Here is an 18,551-nt window from a genome sequence, read left to right as displayed (position 1 = left end):
GGATTCCAGTAACTTCCCCAAGGTTGATGTTAAACTGAGAGGTCCAAGGCATCTGCATTGCACTGTTTCTTTGATCAGTCTATTTGGCAGAATGCCTCATCACCAGAACTTTCTAATGGGCACCAAGACGTTGTCTGGCTGGTAGTGAGAAGGGCACTACCTGTGAGATCCTTCATGTATTCTCTGCACTGTACTGCAAGCTGCCCTTGAATTGGTTGGTGGGGGGGGGGGGGGTGGGAGAATGACACTGTCGCACATCTCTTCCTGGAATGTGTCTTTACCAAAGAAGTCTGGAGAGAGATGCAGTGGTTTTTGTCGACGTTCTTTGGTCTGCCTGAAACTTGTTGGTCTTCCAGAGCAAGGAGTTGGCCTTAACCGAATGTCATGACTGGCACATTCCAAAGTCCAGGACTATGTGCTGAGTGATGCACTAAAGCTTTGGGCAGCTGCCGCTACGGTGCAGTGGGAAATGACCACTGCCTGAGGTCTTCCTGAAGTTAAATGGGGTTCCGTTCAGTCATCGGGCCTTCCAGGTGCCTCAAATACATGTTAATAGTACCTTGCGTAATTAAGAAATGCCTTTGGGTTTATTGTAACTATAAAGAAAGTCAAATCCTGATGTATACTTGTTCTGAACAAGCAAAGAGTGTACCGAACTGAACTGCTTTATTTTCTGAGGCTTGGCGCCGAAGACTGGGGTGGGAGAGGTTGGTTCGGGGTGGGATGCTCCTTGGAGGATTGGTGCAGAAACAATGGGCTGAATTACCTCTGTTTGCTCTGTCAGGATTCTATGATCTATAATTAGTCTTTCGATTACGAGTGCATCTTAGGGGAAAGAAAATCAATACTTCCATTTGTTCAGATAACATTTTTGATCAGGTCCTGCGATAAATAGCATTTCATTGACTCTTAAGTACAAGGAGAGAAAGTTCTGAACACATTAAATATTCATTTTAGCAATATTTACAACTCCAACAGTGTTCCAGAATACTAATGCAAAGAAATGGACTGAAAGTTGAACTGGAACAGTAACAGAAAATGAACACAAACTTAATCAAAAGTGATTTTGGAGGGGTACACAAATGTTCAGAAAACTACTGAAAGAGAAATTGTTTCTCATTCGTAACAGAGCTCAGGGCTAGTTGTTTCCGATTTGTATTCAACTGGTTGTCAGAACTAAAACTTTTTGACACTTGGGTTGTTTCATACATAATAATCATCGATTATTAACTGTTCCTGACAATCCCAGAATTTCCTCAATATCTGAGGTCAGGTCAGACCAGCTTCACTGATTAATGCCTCCAATGATTTTTAAAATACACTTGCCTGCACCAAAACAAAGTTTCAACCCTGAAAGAGACCAACCTTGGCACATTTTAAGCATGTAATTTGGATGAGAAATGTCTAGTTACCGAGGGAGGAACGCCAATACTCCGGACGTCCTTGAGAAAGAGTTGAAACTTTGCTACTCTTCACATCATGTTGGAACAAAATTTCTGCACAGCACTCACACACCGTTGCATCTTATTTTCACAACTCTTCACATACCTTTCGCTGGCCCTTAATTTACCATTTTTTTGCAGTTCTCCCCTCCACCCACCCCGTCCATATATGTAGCGAACTCCGTAACATTAATTGATGCCAAACTAAGCTTTAGGTGTTCAATCTCAAAACCAACAGCAGCCATCAAAAGGACTGTAACTGAAGAAGTGGGAGAGAGCACGCCCTGAGGGGAAAAGATGCAAAGTGCTCCTCTCCAACAGAGTAACAAAAGAAAAGATGTATATTACAGAAGCACTGCTTTGTGCTCGATCAGTGCAAGCAAGGCTTGTGGGAAAAAAAACTCCCCTTGCTCTAGGCGCAAAACAAAGTGCAGATCCAAAACCACATCGACTTGCTCCTACGTTTGAAATGCAAAATATATAAAGCATTTGTGCCCTGCTGGAAATTGCAGGCTGCCCGGGTTCATTATACACAGAGTTCGCCCAGCCTGTCATTGCCGAACTGCAATTTGCAATGCTCCCACCTTTTGTAGAACAGCACATAGCATTTTATACACGTTTCTAACTATTGTCTAATATTGCCTGATATACGGTATTCAGTGGCTGAACTCACAAGAACGGTTAATGCAGCAATGCCTCCTCACTCACCTCGTGAAAAATAAAAATCCTGACAGTCGAAGTGGAAAAAAAAAGCAAAAGCTCCTCCTCCTGCTGCTGCTGCTGCTATTCTCAGAGTGGAGTTAGCTCCCTCTCGCAGTCTGACAATCCACTGCAGACACACACATAGACGGAGACAGGAAGAGGGGGGAGACTGAACCAGGCGCAGCAAAGGAAAGCTTTATATTCCTGGCAACGTCATATCACACACAGATAGTCATACCACCCCCTCCCCTTCCCCATGAACCTCGCCCCCCAATACCCTCACCTTTCCCTCCTCCCCCCGCTCCCTCTCAATCCCACCCACCTCTCCCCCTTCCAGCTTGCACTGCCCCCCTGCACTCCGCTCCTCTTCCCCACCTTGCCTCTCCCCCTTTCCCCTCTTACCTCCCTCCCACCGCTTCCTGCCCTTCCCCCGACTCTTCCTTCCCCCCAACCCCACGTCTTGCCTCCTTTCCCCACCACCTCCGCTCCATCCCCTCCCCCCGCTCCCACCTCTCCACCCCCATCACCCCTCCTCCACCCCACCCCCACCTCCTCTTCTTTAATCCTTACTCTCCATATCTGTCTGTCTCTTGCTGTTTCCCCTTCTCTGGAGCTGGAGAAGAGGCAGACGGAGTCCCTAAACCCGGCGGAGGGGAGGGTACCCGAACGCTATAGTCGGGAAAAACCTGGTTCAATTGTATCTTCCCCACATAATAAAAATATATGCCAAACCACTCCAAACAGCACCCGTGCACGATTTGTTTTATCCGACCGTTTGCACATGCATCTTAAGTCATTTCCTGAGTTTGTATTGTTAACAAAAAAAATCCTGCTTCAACATAATTCAGCCGTGAATGCATGGATTGATTGCGAAATGCAGGGTTTTATTTTCTTTTACTTCTGGTGTTCAATGCTTTTAATACTTGTATAAATGTATGTGTGCATTCTCTCAATGTGCACAAACGTACCGATAGCCAAGCTGTTGCACATTGAGCACTGCTAGCAAGTCGCTGTCAATATAATGCTCCGCTCTCTTTCCTCCTCTCCGGAGCTCAGCCCTGCTCACGCCACTCATCTGGCGGCTCCTGGCTCCAATCAGCATTCGGTGAAACTGCACCGAGAGAGGGGCGGGAACAGCAGCGCTACAGCACAAAAACCAGCTAGGGAGGGCAAGTGTAAGTACTGAATCTGTGCTCTGGCGTCAAGACGGAGGACATGGACAAAGTTTTTAAAAAATAAATTCTATATCACATAGGATGTGGAGTAGACCATTCAGCCCCTCAGGAATTTTCCATCATTCAGTGAGGCCGTGGCTGATAGTGACCTAATTCCTTAAACCTGTTGTTGGCCCGTATTCCTTAATCGTAGAATCATAGAATCCCTACAGTGTGGAAACAGGCCCTTAGGCCCAACACCTTTGCTTAACAAAACATTATCTATCTCAAACTCAAAATTAGTAATTGATCCAGCATGCCATTTGTGGATGAGAGTTCCAGACATCTACCATCCTTTGTATGGAGAAGCGCTTCCTAACATTTTTCCTGAATGGTCTGGCTGTAATTCTCAGACTCTGCCCCTACTTCTGGAATCCCTCACCAATTTCCCATTAATTTCTTGAAAACTTCGATCAGATCATCTCTTAACCTTCTGAATTGGAGAGAAAACAGTTCTAATTTATATGTTCTGTCCTCACAACTTGATCTAGTGCATTTTATTTGATCCAAGTGCCTGTGTGGTTGTTTGTTGTTCCCCATTTAAAATTCCCACCTGTACCAAAACATCATGGCCCTAACTGAGAGATCCCACTGGCTTAAATAAACTAATATTGGATCCCTGATCCTGCTCTTAAACTGGTAATTGAGGTCTCCACTTGTATGATAAAAATACTTAAGGAAATTATTCTTCTGCTAACATATGACAATAAACGTACAATGATATTTTGATACCCCTAGTGGAGACACTTTATAGACATAAGAACATAAAAAATAGGAACAGGAGTAGGCAATTTAGCCCCTCAAGATTATTGTGCCATACCATAAGATCATGGCCAATCTGCCCCAGGCCTCAATCATCTTTTGTGGCAGCGGCACTGAGACTTTGATCCCTGATATTTCAAAGTTCTACCTCTTCTTTAAATACTTTCAGCAATCTAGCATCCACAACTCTCTGCCATAGAGAATTCCAGCTTTCCACTGCCCACTAGGAAAAGAAATCCCTTTACATCTCAGTTTCAAATGTTTCAAATTATCCTGGAACTATAACTCCCCACGAGTGGAAGAATCTCAACACCTACCCTGTCAAACCCCCTCAGACTCATGTATGTTTCAATAGAATACCCCTCATTTTTTAAAATCCTAATGAATAAGGGCCCAACATGTTCAGACATCCTTAATAATTCAATTCCATTATCCCAGGAATCAGCCTTATTGGGAATGGATGGGTTTCTGGAGACAAAATAACAACTTAGCAATGAAAATATTTGCCATTATGTACTTATAGACATTACAGTGACTTTAATTGAGGGGAATATCACATAGTTCAATGCAAATCTCTAGAAAGTGCTGTCCATATTGCATCCCTCTGCTACAGTCTTTACGAAAACAGTATCGACATGTTCTGAATGTTGTGGAGTTGATGAACTATGAAATCACTGCTGGTATTTAGGAGAGTAATTACAAGTACCATTTCAATGGTGTGATAAGTTTAATGATTGCCAATAACCCTCAATGAGACTGAAATTTAACTCTGGAGTTACATCTGAACTTATGAATCAGACACACAGCTAGTCCATTTGGCCCATCAAGCCTGCTCTACCACTCAATAAGATCATAGCTGATCTGGTTGTCATCTCAAATCTGCATTCCTGACATACCTCTAATACAGCCCCAACACCCTGCTTGATAAGAATCCATCTACCTTTGCCTTAAAAATGTCCATATACTCTGATTCCACCAGCTTTTCAGGAAAAGAGTTCCAAAGATCCACAACTCTGAGAGAAAATTCCTCACCTAACCTCTGTTTTAAATGGGAGCCCCTGATTTTTCAATTTTGGCCTCTAGTTCTAGATTCTCCAAATCTACTCTGTCAAGAGCCCTCAGTTTGTTTCATGTCTCAAACTAATCACCTCTTAATCTTCTAAACTCCAGAAAATACAAGTCTAGGCTGCCCAACATTTCCTTACAGGACAGTAGCTCCATTCCAAGGATTAGTCTGGAAAACTTTCTCTGAAAGCCCTCAAGCTCCAAATTATTTGTGGAGATTTTAAAACGGGTATTTTTTAAAATCCAATTTGTATTCTTTCCTATATGTTCTTTCTGTTTCATCATTTTATCTCCCTTAATCTAACCTTTCTTTCTCATTATTTCTCACTCTGCCTCTGATTTGATGTTGAACTCACCCTCTCCAACTCTCTTCCTTCATCCTGTGCTGTGCGTTTTCCAACCCTCACATTGCAATGTGCCTGGAAGATACCCTGTAATTGGCCTGATCTTTCAAGTCCCAAGTGCCTGGTTTTCCTCAATCACACATTATCAGTTGACACTTTCTTACTGGGCAAAGTAATTAGTCCTGAAGGTTGCAAGAGTACTATTTGACACGCCTCTTTATGCCTCCACGCTACCTCCAACTTTATTGATCAGAAATTTCCCCTCATCCCATAGCCATAAAATTGCTTTCTTCCACTTTTTAACCATTTAATGCCATATTAGTTCCTGACAGAGAGTCAGGTCAGGCCAAGCCAAATGCCCTCTAAACTGAAGTAATTCAGTTTACTGAAGGCTCACAAACCTCTTTGCTAAAGATCCTTACAGAGCAAGTAGGGCCCAAAGCATCTGCGAGAGGCCTAGAGGTGCCCTTCTGACTTACAGGGAAATCAAAAATAAAATTTTAAAATTTACCTCCTGTACCTTTGCTAGCAGAAGACCTGACTTCTAACAGCTTTAATGGGTGAAGGGCAACAATTCCATGCCCACACACTCCCAATAATATTGGTTGACATTGGAGTTTAGGTCCTGATGATATTTCAGACCTGATATACATATTTGAAATTGATCCTGTCTCCTCCTGCAAGTTTCCCACATACTGATTCACAACAGCTGAATAAGATCGGGATATGCCAGAAGGCAGTAGGTTTACAAAGCATTGGCCTTACGTAAGTTCCCTTTCACCTTCTTGCCATAGTTAAGGTCAGGTATGAATAATTAAACTTGAGATCTGGGTTATTTTTAGATTCTATTTTATATCCGATGAAGGAAAACAAGTGAAGATGACTAAAACGTATTACGGTGAATAGTGGAACCCTTAGGAGTATTGACATGCAGATGGACCTGGGTGTGCAGGTCCACAGATCACCGAAGGCAGCAACACAGGTAGATAAGGTAGTAAAAAAGTCCTATAGCAATACTTGTCTTCAGTGGAAGGGGCATTGAGTATAAGGATAGACAAGTTATGCTGCAGCATTATAGAACTTCAGTTAGGCCACACTTGGAATATTATGCACAGTTCTAGGCACCGCACTGCCCGAACGATATGGATGCTTTGGAAAGGGTACAGAAAAGTTTACCAGGATGTTGTCCAGTATGGGGAATTTGAACTATGAAGAAAGGTTGGATAGACTGGGTTTGTTTTCACTGGAATGCAGGAGCTTGCATGGGTGACCTGATAGAAGTTTAGAAGATTGTGAATGGCATGGATGAAGTGGAAAGTATCATGCTTTTTCTCAGAGTGCAGGGGTCAATTACTAGGAGTCACAGGTTCAAGGTGCAAGGGGAAGTAGTTTAAAAGAGATGTGCAAGGCACGTTTTTCACAGAAAGGCTGGTGAGCACTTGGAACATGCTGCCAGAGGAGGTGGTGGCAGCAGACGCAATGGCAACATTCAAGAAGCACCTGGACGAATACATGAATAGGAAGGAACAGTGGAGTATGAATCCTGTAAGTGAGGGCAGTTTTAGTATGGAAAGATAAAATGTGTTGGTGCAGGCTTGGAGGGCCGAAGGCCCTGTTCCTGTGCTGCAGTGTTCTTTGTTCTACTTTGTCCTCTGAATCAATTAAACTTTTTAACTTTTTTCCTTAAAATACCAATAGAGAGTAAAGGATTGTTTTATCTTCAAATAAGATTCACTTGCTTTCTGTTACCGCAGCAAAGTTGAAGAGAGTAAAATACCCATCATCCAAAGTAGCAAGTGATGTTTTTATCTGGTTAGGGACAGAATCAAGGCAGCAGGGAAAATGGACATCTCTCAGCCATTCTAGTATTAGCATCATCAAATAAAAGACCTTGTTTCAATTTGGATTCTGCCATCTTTTGAACATCCCAAAACACTTTGAAACCAAATTATTACTCTTGAAGTTTTACATTGTTTCTTTATGGGCAAATATAGCAGCAACTTGCATACAGCAAGATGGAGGCACTATGCCAGTGGATAGAAACAGAAGACCATACTGGAAAGGAGAAAAGCATGTTTGGGATACATTGGAGGAAGTTGCACAAGTGATATGGAACCAGGCCTTGAAGAGATTCGTAAACAAAGATGACAATTCTAATTCAGTGTGTGGAAGAGTGTGGAGGTAGTAGTGTTTGTGGAGGGTGTAGGCTTTTATTCCTACCTTCCCTGGACTAGATTTACTCTGGATATCAATAACCCAAGTCTGTCCCAATGACAGGCTATACCTAATTTTTTTTATTGAAGCAAGACATGCTTTAAAACACTGCAATATAAATATGTCATGAAGTTATACATGATCACAAGTGGCCTGTTTACATGCACTTGTCTAAAGATCAGACTGAAACAGGTGATCACCCTGCTCCGCTACAACCCCCAGTCATTGATCAGATGACTTCTGTCCCTGAGCTGGCTGACAACACTCTGAGACACGTTCTCTTATTCTCCTTTCCAATCAAACAGCCTGCGTGATCAATCCTTGACACGACCCAGTCTTCTGCTGTTGATTGGTTGACCATGGGCAAAGTGTATACAAGTGTATTACATCCAAACATGATCGATTGACATCTTCCTGTTTTCTCAGGAAAGAGGCTTGCCTCTCAGTTATAACAAACCTTGACCTCAGGCTAGCCTACCAGGCCATTCATAAATGTTTGTCCCTTGCAGCCTTTGTGTCATCTAATCAACCGCATGATATTTATGCAACATTAACCTGTGGTCAGCCACATTTTGTTTGACAAATTAGTCCATCTCCTGCTGTGTTATAGCACTTAAGTTAAACACATGTCCCTTCAGAAAACACAGAGAATTCTTAAGTAAAAGCCCAGTAACCTTGTAATGAATAGGTCCACCAGCCCACAGACTGACCTTCAATAAGGCAAGTTCTTTACTTATTTTAGCTGACAAATCAAATTTACAATCACTACGTGCAAGTGTGACAGTAAGGGGCCAAATAAATGTTTTGCTGGATAAGATGTGAAATGTTTGCACAAGTTGGTGTTTCTGCAGGATCTGGTTAACATATGTGCAAACCAATAAATCTTTAATTGTCCACCATTGGCCGTTAGCGGTTATCAAACAATTTGATCAATTGAGTTGTAAATTTGGAGGTTGTTAGAGCCAAGCAGATTACTTAGATTTTTTTAAACTTTTGTCAAGTCACAAATAGAGGAGCATCACAAGGAGGTGTCATGCATATTCTTTGTCATTCGTACCTCATGTTTTAAGATGTTAACTGTAGAAAATTTTCTGAAATATTGTGGCTTCAAACAGAGTTAATTGGTGACACAAGCAGGTCAAATCAAATTACCCTGTTGTTTGTTCTCTTGCCTAATATATATCTCGAATCCTTACAGTGGGAATAAGGCCATTCAGCCATTGAGTCCACAATGACCCTCCAAAGAGCATCCCATCCAGATCCATTCCCCTACCAATAAGCCTACATTTCCTAAATTTAATTCAGGTCACCTGCACATCTCTGGACACTGTGAGACATATAGTGTGGCTAATCCACCTAACCTGCAAATCTTTAGACTTCAGAAGGAAACAGGAGCACCCGGAGGAAACCCATGCAGACGCAGGGAGAATGTACAAACTCCACACAATCACCTGCAGCTGGAATCAAACCCAGGTCCCTTGCTCTGTGAGGTAACAGTGCTAATCACTGAGCCACTATGCTGCCCTACAGTTCCATTGTGTCCTATGATGTGCAATTAAGTGGAAACGCAAAACAGAAAAATGTTTCCATCAAGAGTGGCACAATTTTGGAAGGAATTTGTTTCTAAATTGCTGATTGCATCCAAAATGAAACCTTTACCCCTGTGAATTATAAAGTGCTTGATATTGCCATTGGCAACAGTTAGTCTTTTTAACCATTTGTTCACCTTGCAAATTCAATGCAGAAACAAAGCACATCACAATAATGTTGCAGGACAGTGACTATCCAGAGCAGACTATTGTTCATCGTGCATCTTGTAAAGTTACAAATGAACCAAAGGCTGTCACTCTCAGACCTGAAAAGTTCCTTCCCTATTTCAATTTATCTTGGAAGGGTAAAGTATCCCAACAGTTTGAATAGATGAAGAAAGCCATTTTACAATACTATGATGGAAAGGAGATATAAAAGATGTTTTCCACTAACAGAGTGCTGCTGTCAGCCTATAAAGATATTCTATGAAAACCGAAAGAACTGTGGATGCTGTAAATCAGGAACAAAAACAAAGTTACTGGAGAAGCTCGGCAGGTCTGGCAGCATCTGTGAAGGAAAAAACTGAGTTAATGTTTTGGGTCCGGTGACCCTTCCTCACAACTTTGTGTATAGAGATATTCTGCCCTCTACACAATTCATAACATTGGGTATGAATTTCACTGTCATGCCTATGCTAGGTATGTGTTCATTAAATCCCAATAAATGACTGTTCAAATCAAACAACATATTCCTCTGGCTATTCTTAACAAGCAGAGCTCAATGCATTGAACCAAGAGGAGAAACTACAGCTGGGAATGCAGTGGTTATGCAGAGATAGATGAGACTAGCCTTGAGCTGGCAGTCTCAAGGATGTGCGCTAGTGAAGAAAGGCAGCGGTGGAGAGTTGAAGGGTCAGCTGTCAAATGGAGGGGCAGAAAGGAAAACACACAGTGGATAAAACTGGGGATGTCGACTAAGGCAGCCTGCAAAAGATGCCAAAATGAAAAGTTTGAAAAGGGACTTGGGTTGGTTATTGCAGAGTTCAGTGGTAATAAAACACTTAAAGAATTCAGAGGGAAAACGGCAATTAGATATAGTGCGACAGTTACAGAGTGAAGAGAAATCAAGGAACCATTTTTAGATGGTAGGATTAATCGTAATACATTTGAAGCAGGAGAAAGCATGCCAATGCAGAGGAAGCTATTTATGATCTCAGTTTTGACTGGACAAAGCAAGAATGGTTAAGTTAGTTTGGGGGAATTTTTGAAGAAGAAAAGTTAGATCTCTGGTGAAGAAGTAAGTTGGCAAAAGTATGAAAAGATGAAGAGTGATACGGAATTGTCACTTGGATGGAGAAGGAGTTGAAGAACATAGTGACGAAAACTTGATATTCAATGTGATGATGAGGGACAGAGGAAGATGTTATGGGAAGGAAGTTGTGAGAACCTAAGGATTTTCCTTGACTTTAAGGATGGTACTGGAGCCATAGGAAAACTTGGGTAATGAGAAGCAAATGTAGTGATCAAGACAAATTTGGTGATGACTGATTAGGCTGGTTATGAAGCAGAAGGGCTTGATTCTAAGCATCCAGGGATGAACCTTATAACAGGAAAATAGTGGAATGTAAAGCTATGAGTGATTGGAGGGATAAAGGCATCATGAAAAGAACCAAGACAGTTCAACAACTTTAGAAATATTAGCAGCATCGCACAATAAATATAACTGTCCATTCTGTGTCTCTCTAACATTACAGTAAGATAGATAGATTCATATAATACTATACTGCAAATAACAGCTGCTACTTTTCCTTATTTGCTCCCCAGTGTCATACAAAACGACAGCCACCAATTATTAAGACTGCCCAGTGCCACATTTGCATGCTTAAAATCAGCAGAGAGCTATGATTAAATTTCAAGGCTGAAGTAACATTTTTGTTGGGACAAAATTAGATTCAGATCCACTTCTGAACAGGTAAAGTGAACATATTATTGTTTAGTTTATCAATTATATAATATAGCTCCAATTATATCACAAATTACATTGTGGACCGATAAACTTATCTGGAATCTGCAGAAGCTATATCAATTCTATAACAATTACCCCAAGGCCAGAAGGTAATTGTTGCATCCTGTCTTGAATTTGTTTAATTCCCCAATTCCTGTTTCATTCTTCAAAACAATATTACACTCAATTTATTCACCATTGTAATTTGAAAAAAATCACAGTAAGCACCTACACCCCAATTATTCACCCAATCAAAATTAATTCCAAACTTGCTGCAAATTTCAGTCCTGTCATTAGCCTGGAACTACACTTGACTTTATAGCTGTCTGCTTTGTAGCAAGATAAGCACTTGTCCATGTTTCAGGCTTTCCCCAAAGTGGGGGTCAATGTTGGATGCCAAGAGGAGTCAAAAACTGAAATATTGGGGATAAAAGCTCTGAGGCAGCAAGGGCTGCTGTAGGACTCCAAAAACACAGAAAATAGGAGCAAGGAGTAGACCATTCAGCCCATTGAGCCTAGTCCTCCATTCAGTATCATCATGACTGATCATCCAACTCAATACCCTGTTCCCTCTTTCTCCCCATAGCTTTTGATCCCTTTAGCCCTAAGAACTATATCTAACACCTACTTGAAAACATTCAATGTTTTGGCTTAACCAATGTTTTGGTAGAGAATTCCACAAGTTCACTCCTCTCTGGGTGAAGAAATTTCTCCTCATCTCAGTCCTAAATGGCCTACTCCATGTCTTTAGATTGTGACCCCTATACATGGACTCCCTGATCATCGGAAACATCCTTTCTGCATTTACCTTGACTAGTACTATTAGTATTTTTTTTTGGAGTTTTTTTTATAGATTCCACTAATTCTTCTGAACTCCAGTGAATCTAGACTAGTTTCTCCTCATGTATCAAACCAGCCATCCCAGGAATCAGACTGGCAAACTTTTGTTGCACTCCCTCCAGAACCCGAACATCCTTCGACAGATAAAGAGACCAAAACTGCACACAATATTCCAGATGTGGTCTCACTAAAGCATCGTGCAATGCGACAAGACATCCCTGCTCCTGTACTCAAATCGTCTTGCTATGGAGGTCAACATCTAATTTGCCTTCTTCACCGCCCTGTTACACCTGCATGCTTACTTTCAGCAACCAGTTTATAAGGTACGTGGGTCTGTTTGTACCTCCCCCCTTTCCTAATCTTTTGCCACTCAGATAATAATCTACCTGACTGTTTTTGCTACCAAAGTGGATATCTTCACATTTATAGAGATAAGTCCACCGACTCCCACAGCTACCTAGAATACACCTCCTCCCACCCACCTTCCTGCAAAAATTCCATCCGCTATTCCCAATTCCTTCGCCCCCACCGCATCTGCTCCCAGGATGAGACATTTCACTCCCAGATGTCCTTGTTCTTCAAGGACCGCAACATTCCCCCAGCAGTGGTCGAGAACACCCTCGGCCGTGTCTCCCGCATTTCCCGCAACTCATCCCTCACACCCCGCCCCTGCAATAACCGCGAAAAGAGAATCCCCCTAGTCCTCACATACCACCCCACCAACCTCCGGATACAATGCATCATCCTCCGACACTTCCGCCGTCTACAATCCGACCCCACCACTAAAAACATTTTTCCATCCCCACCCTTGTCTGCTTTCTGGAGAGACGACTCTCTCCGTGACTCCCTTGTCCGCTCCACACTCCCCTCCAACCCCACCACACCCAGCACCTTCCCCTGCAACCGCAGGAAGTGCTACACTTGCCCCCACACCACCTCCCTCACCCCCATCCCAGGCCCCAAGATGACTTTCCACATCAAGCAGACGCTCACCTGCACATCTCCAATGTGGTATACTGCATCCGCTGTACCCGGTGTAGCTTCCTCTACATTGGGGAAACCAAGCGGAGGCTTGGGGACTGCTTTGCAAAACACCTCCACTTGGTTCGCAATAAACAACTGCATCTCCCAGTCGTGAACCATTTTAACTCCCCCTCCCCTTCCTTAGACGACATGTCCATCATGGGCCTCCTGCAGTGCCACAATGATGCCATCCGTAGGTTGCAGGAACAGCAACTCATATTCCGCTTGGGAACCCTGCAGCCCAATGGTATCAATGTGGATTTCCCAGTTTCAAAATCTCCCCTCCCCCCCATCCCAAAACCAGCCCAGTTCGTACCAGGCTCCCTAACCTGTTCTTCCTTTCTCCTATCCCCTCCTCCCACCTCAAGCTGCACCTCCATTTCCTAACTACTAACCTCGTCCCACCCCCTTGACCTGTCCGTCCTCCCCAGACTGATCTATCCCCTCCCTACCTCCCCACCTATACTGTCCTCTCCACCTATCTTCTCCTCTATCCATCTTCGGTCCGCCTCCCCCTCTCTCCCTATTTATTTCAGAATCCTCTCCCCATCCCCCTTTTCTGAAGAAGGGTCTAGGCCCGAAATGTCAGCTTTTGTGCTCCTGAGATGCTGCTGGGCCTGCTGTGTTCATCCAGCTTCACACTTTGTTACCTCACATTTATACACTTTAAACTTCATCTGCCACTTATTTGCCCACTCAGTCAACTTGTGAAATCACTCTGTAACATCTCTGAATCCTCCTCACAGTCCACCTTCGCAAGCTTGGAGATTTTACATTTAGTTCTCGTATCTAAATCATCCATATATTGTGAATATCTGAAGGCCAAGCACTGATCCTTGTGTACCAAGTCATTGCTTGCCACTCAGGAAAAGATCCATTAACACATGCTCTTGTTTCCTGTCTGCTGACCAGTTCTCTATCCATGTCAGTAGTCTACTCCCATCTCAGGCATATTAATTTTACATGCTAATCTCTTCGATGTGGGGTCTCATCAAAACCTTTCTAAAAGTCCTCATATACCATATCTATTGGCTCCCCTTACCAATGTTACAAATCACATATTTCAACAATTCCAGTAGATTTTTCAAACATGATTTCCCTTTCATAAATGCATGCTGAATCTGCCCAATCCTGTCAGTTTTCTGAGAGTTCTGCTATTAAATCTTTTATAATGGATACTAGTATTTTCCCCATGCTGATGTTAGGCTAACCTGTCTATAATTCCCTGTTTTCTCACCATGGGGCAGCACAGTGGCTCAGTGGTTAGCACAGCAGCCTCACAGTGCCAGGGACCCGGGTTCGTTCGCAGCCTCAGGCAACTGTCTGTGCAGAGTTTGCACATTCTCCTCGTGTCTGTGTGGGCTTTCTCCAGGTGGTCCAGTTTCCTCCCACAGTCCAAAGGTGTGCAGGCTAGGTGGATCGGTCATGCTAAATTGCCTGTAGTGTTCAGGGGTGTGTGGGTTGTAGGGGGATGGATCTGGGTGGGATGATCCAAGAGGCAGTGTGGACTTGTTAGGCCAAAGGGCCTGTTTCCACACTGTAGGGAATCTAATCTACTTATTATTTTAAAACATTGGGATCACATTTGCAAGCCTTCAATCCATTTGAAGTTCCAGAGTCTTAGGAATCTTGAAAGACAAACACCAATGCATCTATTATTTCGAGGGCTGCTTCCTTAAGTATTCAGGAATGTCAATCATTGGGAACAAAAGCAGAAAGTGCTAGAGAAACTCAACAGTCTGGCATCATCTGTGGAGGGAAAACCAGAATAACTTTTCAAGTCCAATGATCTTTTGTCAGAGCTTCTGACTCTGTTTTCTCTCACGGGCACTGTCAGACTTGCTGAGTTTCTCCAGCACTTTATGTTTTTGTTGTAGATCTCCAGTTTCCACAATCCTTTGTTTTAATGGAGATCATCAGACTCTAGGAATCGGTTGGTCTTTAATCTCACGAATTTCTCCAACACCATTTCTTTACAAGCATAATACAGAAAATCAAAATATCAATTTAATTGATCCCTATCTTTGTTTCCCATTATAATTCCCCCTATTTCTAACTGAAAGGAATCTGTATCTGTCTTCACTTTTTTTGTCCCCTTCACATGTCTATGAAAGCTTTTACAATAGTTCGTCCGTCCCACAAGATTACTCTCGTATTTTGTTTTCCCCCTCTAAATCAATCCTTTTGTACATTTTTGTTGAAAATTGGACTGCTCCAAATTCTCAGATCTTGCTGCTTCTTTTTGGTCAAGTTGAATGCCCCTTCTTTGTGTCTGATGCTACCCTTAATCTCCCTTGAAGGTATTCGTAGGTATACCTTTACCATTCTATTTTGTGTCAGACTGGAGCAATTGTTGCATTTCTCCCCATGTCCTCTTTAAATGCTTGCCATTGCTTATCCACCGTAATCCCATAATGTAAGAAACATTCCACATTTATCATAGCCAGCTCACGCCCCATAGCTTCCTTTATTTAGATTCAGGACCCTAGTTTCAGAAGCAATGACATCACTCTTCTTTTTTATGAAGCATTTGATCATACTCAGTCTTTCCCAAATGGTCTCACACAACCAGAGAACCAATTATTTATTTCTCACTACACAATGCTGAGAATAGGATGGTCTGATGGTTTAACAATTCATGCATTCAGAAAACCATCCCGTATACACTCCAGGAATTCTTCCTCCGTGGTATTGTTACTGATTTTCCCAATCTACATGCAAAGTAAAGTTGTTCATAATTTCAGCTGTGCTCTAATTGCTGGAATTCCTAAATTCCTGTTTGATCCCTTCCCCAATATTACCACTACAGTTTAGGGGTCTATATACAAGCCCCTTTGTTGTTTTCTACTCCTTGGTGTGTAAAAGTGATACTCATACAGATTCTACTCCACCAGAGCTAACATCCTTACTCAGTATTCTGTGAATTTACTCTATAATTAGCAGTGTTACCCACTTCCTTTTCCTTTTTGCTAGTCCTTCCTAAATATACTGAACAACAGTGGATATTCAGTACCTTTCCCTGCTCACTCTGGAGCTACATCTCTATAATCCCAACTATATTGTACCTAATTCACCTATTTGCGAGATTAATTCATTCATTTTATAGTGATTGCTTCATGCATTAAGAAACAAAGGCCTTCAAGCTTGTCTTTTTAACATTCTGAATCTTGTTTGCCTTATTTTGCACTATGGCCCTATTTGATTCTTGCCCTTTGATTTCTCTGCCTGTCACTTCTCTCATTTCCCATTACGTCTTTTGCTGCCTCCTTGTCAGGGTTCTCATCCCAAAATCATTTTAATTTAAACCTTCCCTAACTGCACTCGCAAATACTCCCCCTAAAACAAGTGCAATTCTTCCAGCTTTTAGAGGGGTCCCACCTTTCCCAGATCCAGTACCAATGCCCCGGGAATCTGAAACTGTCCTCATACTAGCTTTCCAACCATGGATTTGTTTTAAAATCTTACTGTTGCTACTCTGACAACCATATGGCACTGTTAGCAATATTTGAGATGACTACCTCTAAGGTCCTACTTTTTAACTTGCTTCCTCATGCTCTACATGCTGCTTTTAGGACTCATCTTTCTTTTCCCCTATGTTACTGGCGCCAATAGTACCAGGATCACTGGCTGTTCATTGTTCCATTTCAAAATGAGATGTGCTCTGAGCAATTTATAACAACTGTACTGCTGTTCTCCTACTCTAACACTTCCCACTAATGGAAGCCACAACAATTTTTAAAACCTGAAGTGAGGTCACAGCAAGAAAATGTTTGAGAAGAACTGCTGTAGCTGGAACAACAAAATGTTCCAAAATAACAGCAGTACAATTTTCTCCTTTTGCTTTTTTTCTAAATATTCTTGTGTAGCATACTGCAGAAATGTTTGTAAAATACTGGCTGATTCTGCCCCTTGCTTTGTGTTTCTTTGGCAAGAAGGCAAAGATCAGTGCTGCTAGACTTTTTCCAATGCCAGGCCATAATAATAATAATAATTCCACAGCATTTTCTTTGCTTAATTTGCCCCTGGCCCAACCAGAAGTCCCTCATTTCTGACCTGTGCCAGAAACATGAGACACAAGGTGCTTTGAGGAGCTTCATCATGCAAAATGCTGACACTACAACAGACTGCACCATCCAAACTAACAGAAACATACATAGTTTAAAACAGATGCAAAGGAAATGGTAATTCCTGTTGGTATCGCCACTTTGAATAAATACCAGCGGTTCCTGAAGGGCATCAACGATGTACTGATCCTGCATGATTTGCCATCAGAGAAAGTAACCAATGATGCATACCTGAGGTCACTGGAGCATTGATTAAACAGTAATTATTGAAGCGAGAAGCTTTCAATTACTCATCTTTGTCGCTGCTGTGTACGCTCTCAAATTTTAGCCAAAAGCAGATCCAATTTTTTTTTATGCGTTAAGACTTGTAAAGAATGATATGCAGTAAAGTTGTGTCACAGCTCATTACTTAGGTCAGCACAAAAAGTATTGGCTGAGCTTTTGTTCTGTCTTAATGACTCTGACAGTGTGACTCCCAATGGAATTAGGTGTACGTAATTAAAGTTGAGAATTTCCATGATGTTTTAGTTCTTTTAAAAAACAATAAACATCCAAGTGGATGGATCTGAAAGTACCAGCTGCATGTATCAGGTGACAAACAAGCATTCGTAATTAAAATGAAACGAGTGTGAAATTTCAACGATATTTCAGTTTGAATTTACCAAGTAACAAATTTAAATTGTTATTCTAATTGAAACAATAAATTAACATGATGTCTAAACTGTAATTTGGCTCTAATTTTAGCACAGTAACAACATTAAGTGCAGAACAAAGGAAAAAGCTGCTGAAGATGTTGAGGATAATTGAAAGGTACATTTAGAAAGAGAAAGGGTGTGAAAAAGTTTGGATGAGCATACTTTGTCAAGCTGTAAATCTTTTCTTGTTCAAATTAACAAAGGAACATTGGAATAAAGTGTACCTCAGAGAAAGCATATCTATTCACATAAGTCCCTTTCTCAGGCATAGGTCTGCTTGTTAAACATAAATATTTATTATAGTCTAATATCATTTTTCTCTTTATTCTATTTTTGGCATGTTTACCTCTCAACTGTTCTTTTGCAAACAAATTGGCAAATATCCAATTACTTCAGACGTAAAGTTTACAAAAAAATGTGGGCAAGACATTTAACCATGGGAGTACTATAATTCATCTGCCTAAGTCTCACCATCCACACTTCCATTATGGTTGTTAGATAGGATTCGGAGTGACAGCCCAACTGATTAACCCCTTCTTAACCTGCAAGGCCAACTGCATGCCTGCCCCGTACTGGCCCCGCCCTGGTTAATGCTGATCCAGTGTAAACCAGTTTGCAAATTCTCAAGGTTGCTGGTCTGTATTAAACAACT

The 18,551-nt window shown here is 41.9% G+C and overlaps 1 protein-coding gene across 3 annotated transcripts in view; it reads right to left on the bottom strand.

Annotated features, from left to right (window-relative positions):
- elovl5 (ELOVL fatty acid elongase 5) overlaps nucleotides 1-17,631 on the bottom strand; it is a 112,232-nt gene extending 94,601 nt beyond the window's left edge. The window contains exon 1 of one of the 3 annotated variants that reach the window (XM_048530497.2): nucleotides 17,436-17,631. The gene's annotated coding sequence lies outside the window, so the exon portion shown is untranslated. Of the gene's footprint in view, nucleotides 1-2,115; nucleotides 2,328-17,435 lie in introns of those variants that run through there. The other 2 variants (XM_048530494.2, XM_048530496.2) reach the window with 2 other exon arrangements.
- Nucleotides 17,632-18,551: the final 920 nt, after the last annotated feature.

The sequence above is a fragment of the Stegostoma tigrinum genome, chromosome 4, assembly GCF_030684315.1.
Source record: "Stegostoma tigrinum isolate sSteTig4 chromosome 4, sSteTig4.hap1, whole genome shotgun sequence".
Classification (NCBI taxonomy): Eukaryota; Metazoa; Chordata; class Chondrichthyes; order Orectolobiformes; family Stegostomatidae; genus Stegostoma; species Stegostoma tigrinum.
The sequence above is the reverse complement of the archived record's forward strand: the minus strand, read 5'-3'. Positions and strand labels throughout refer to the sequence as shown.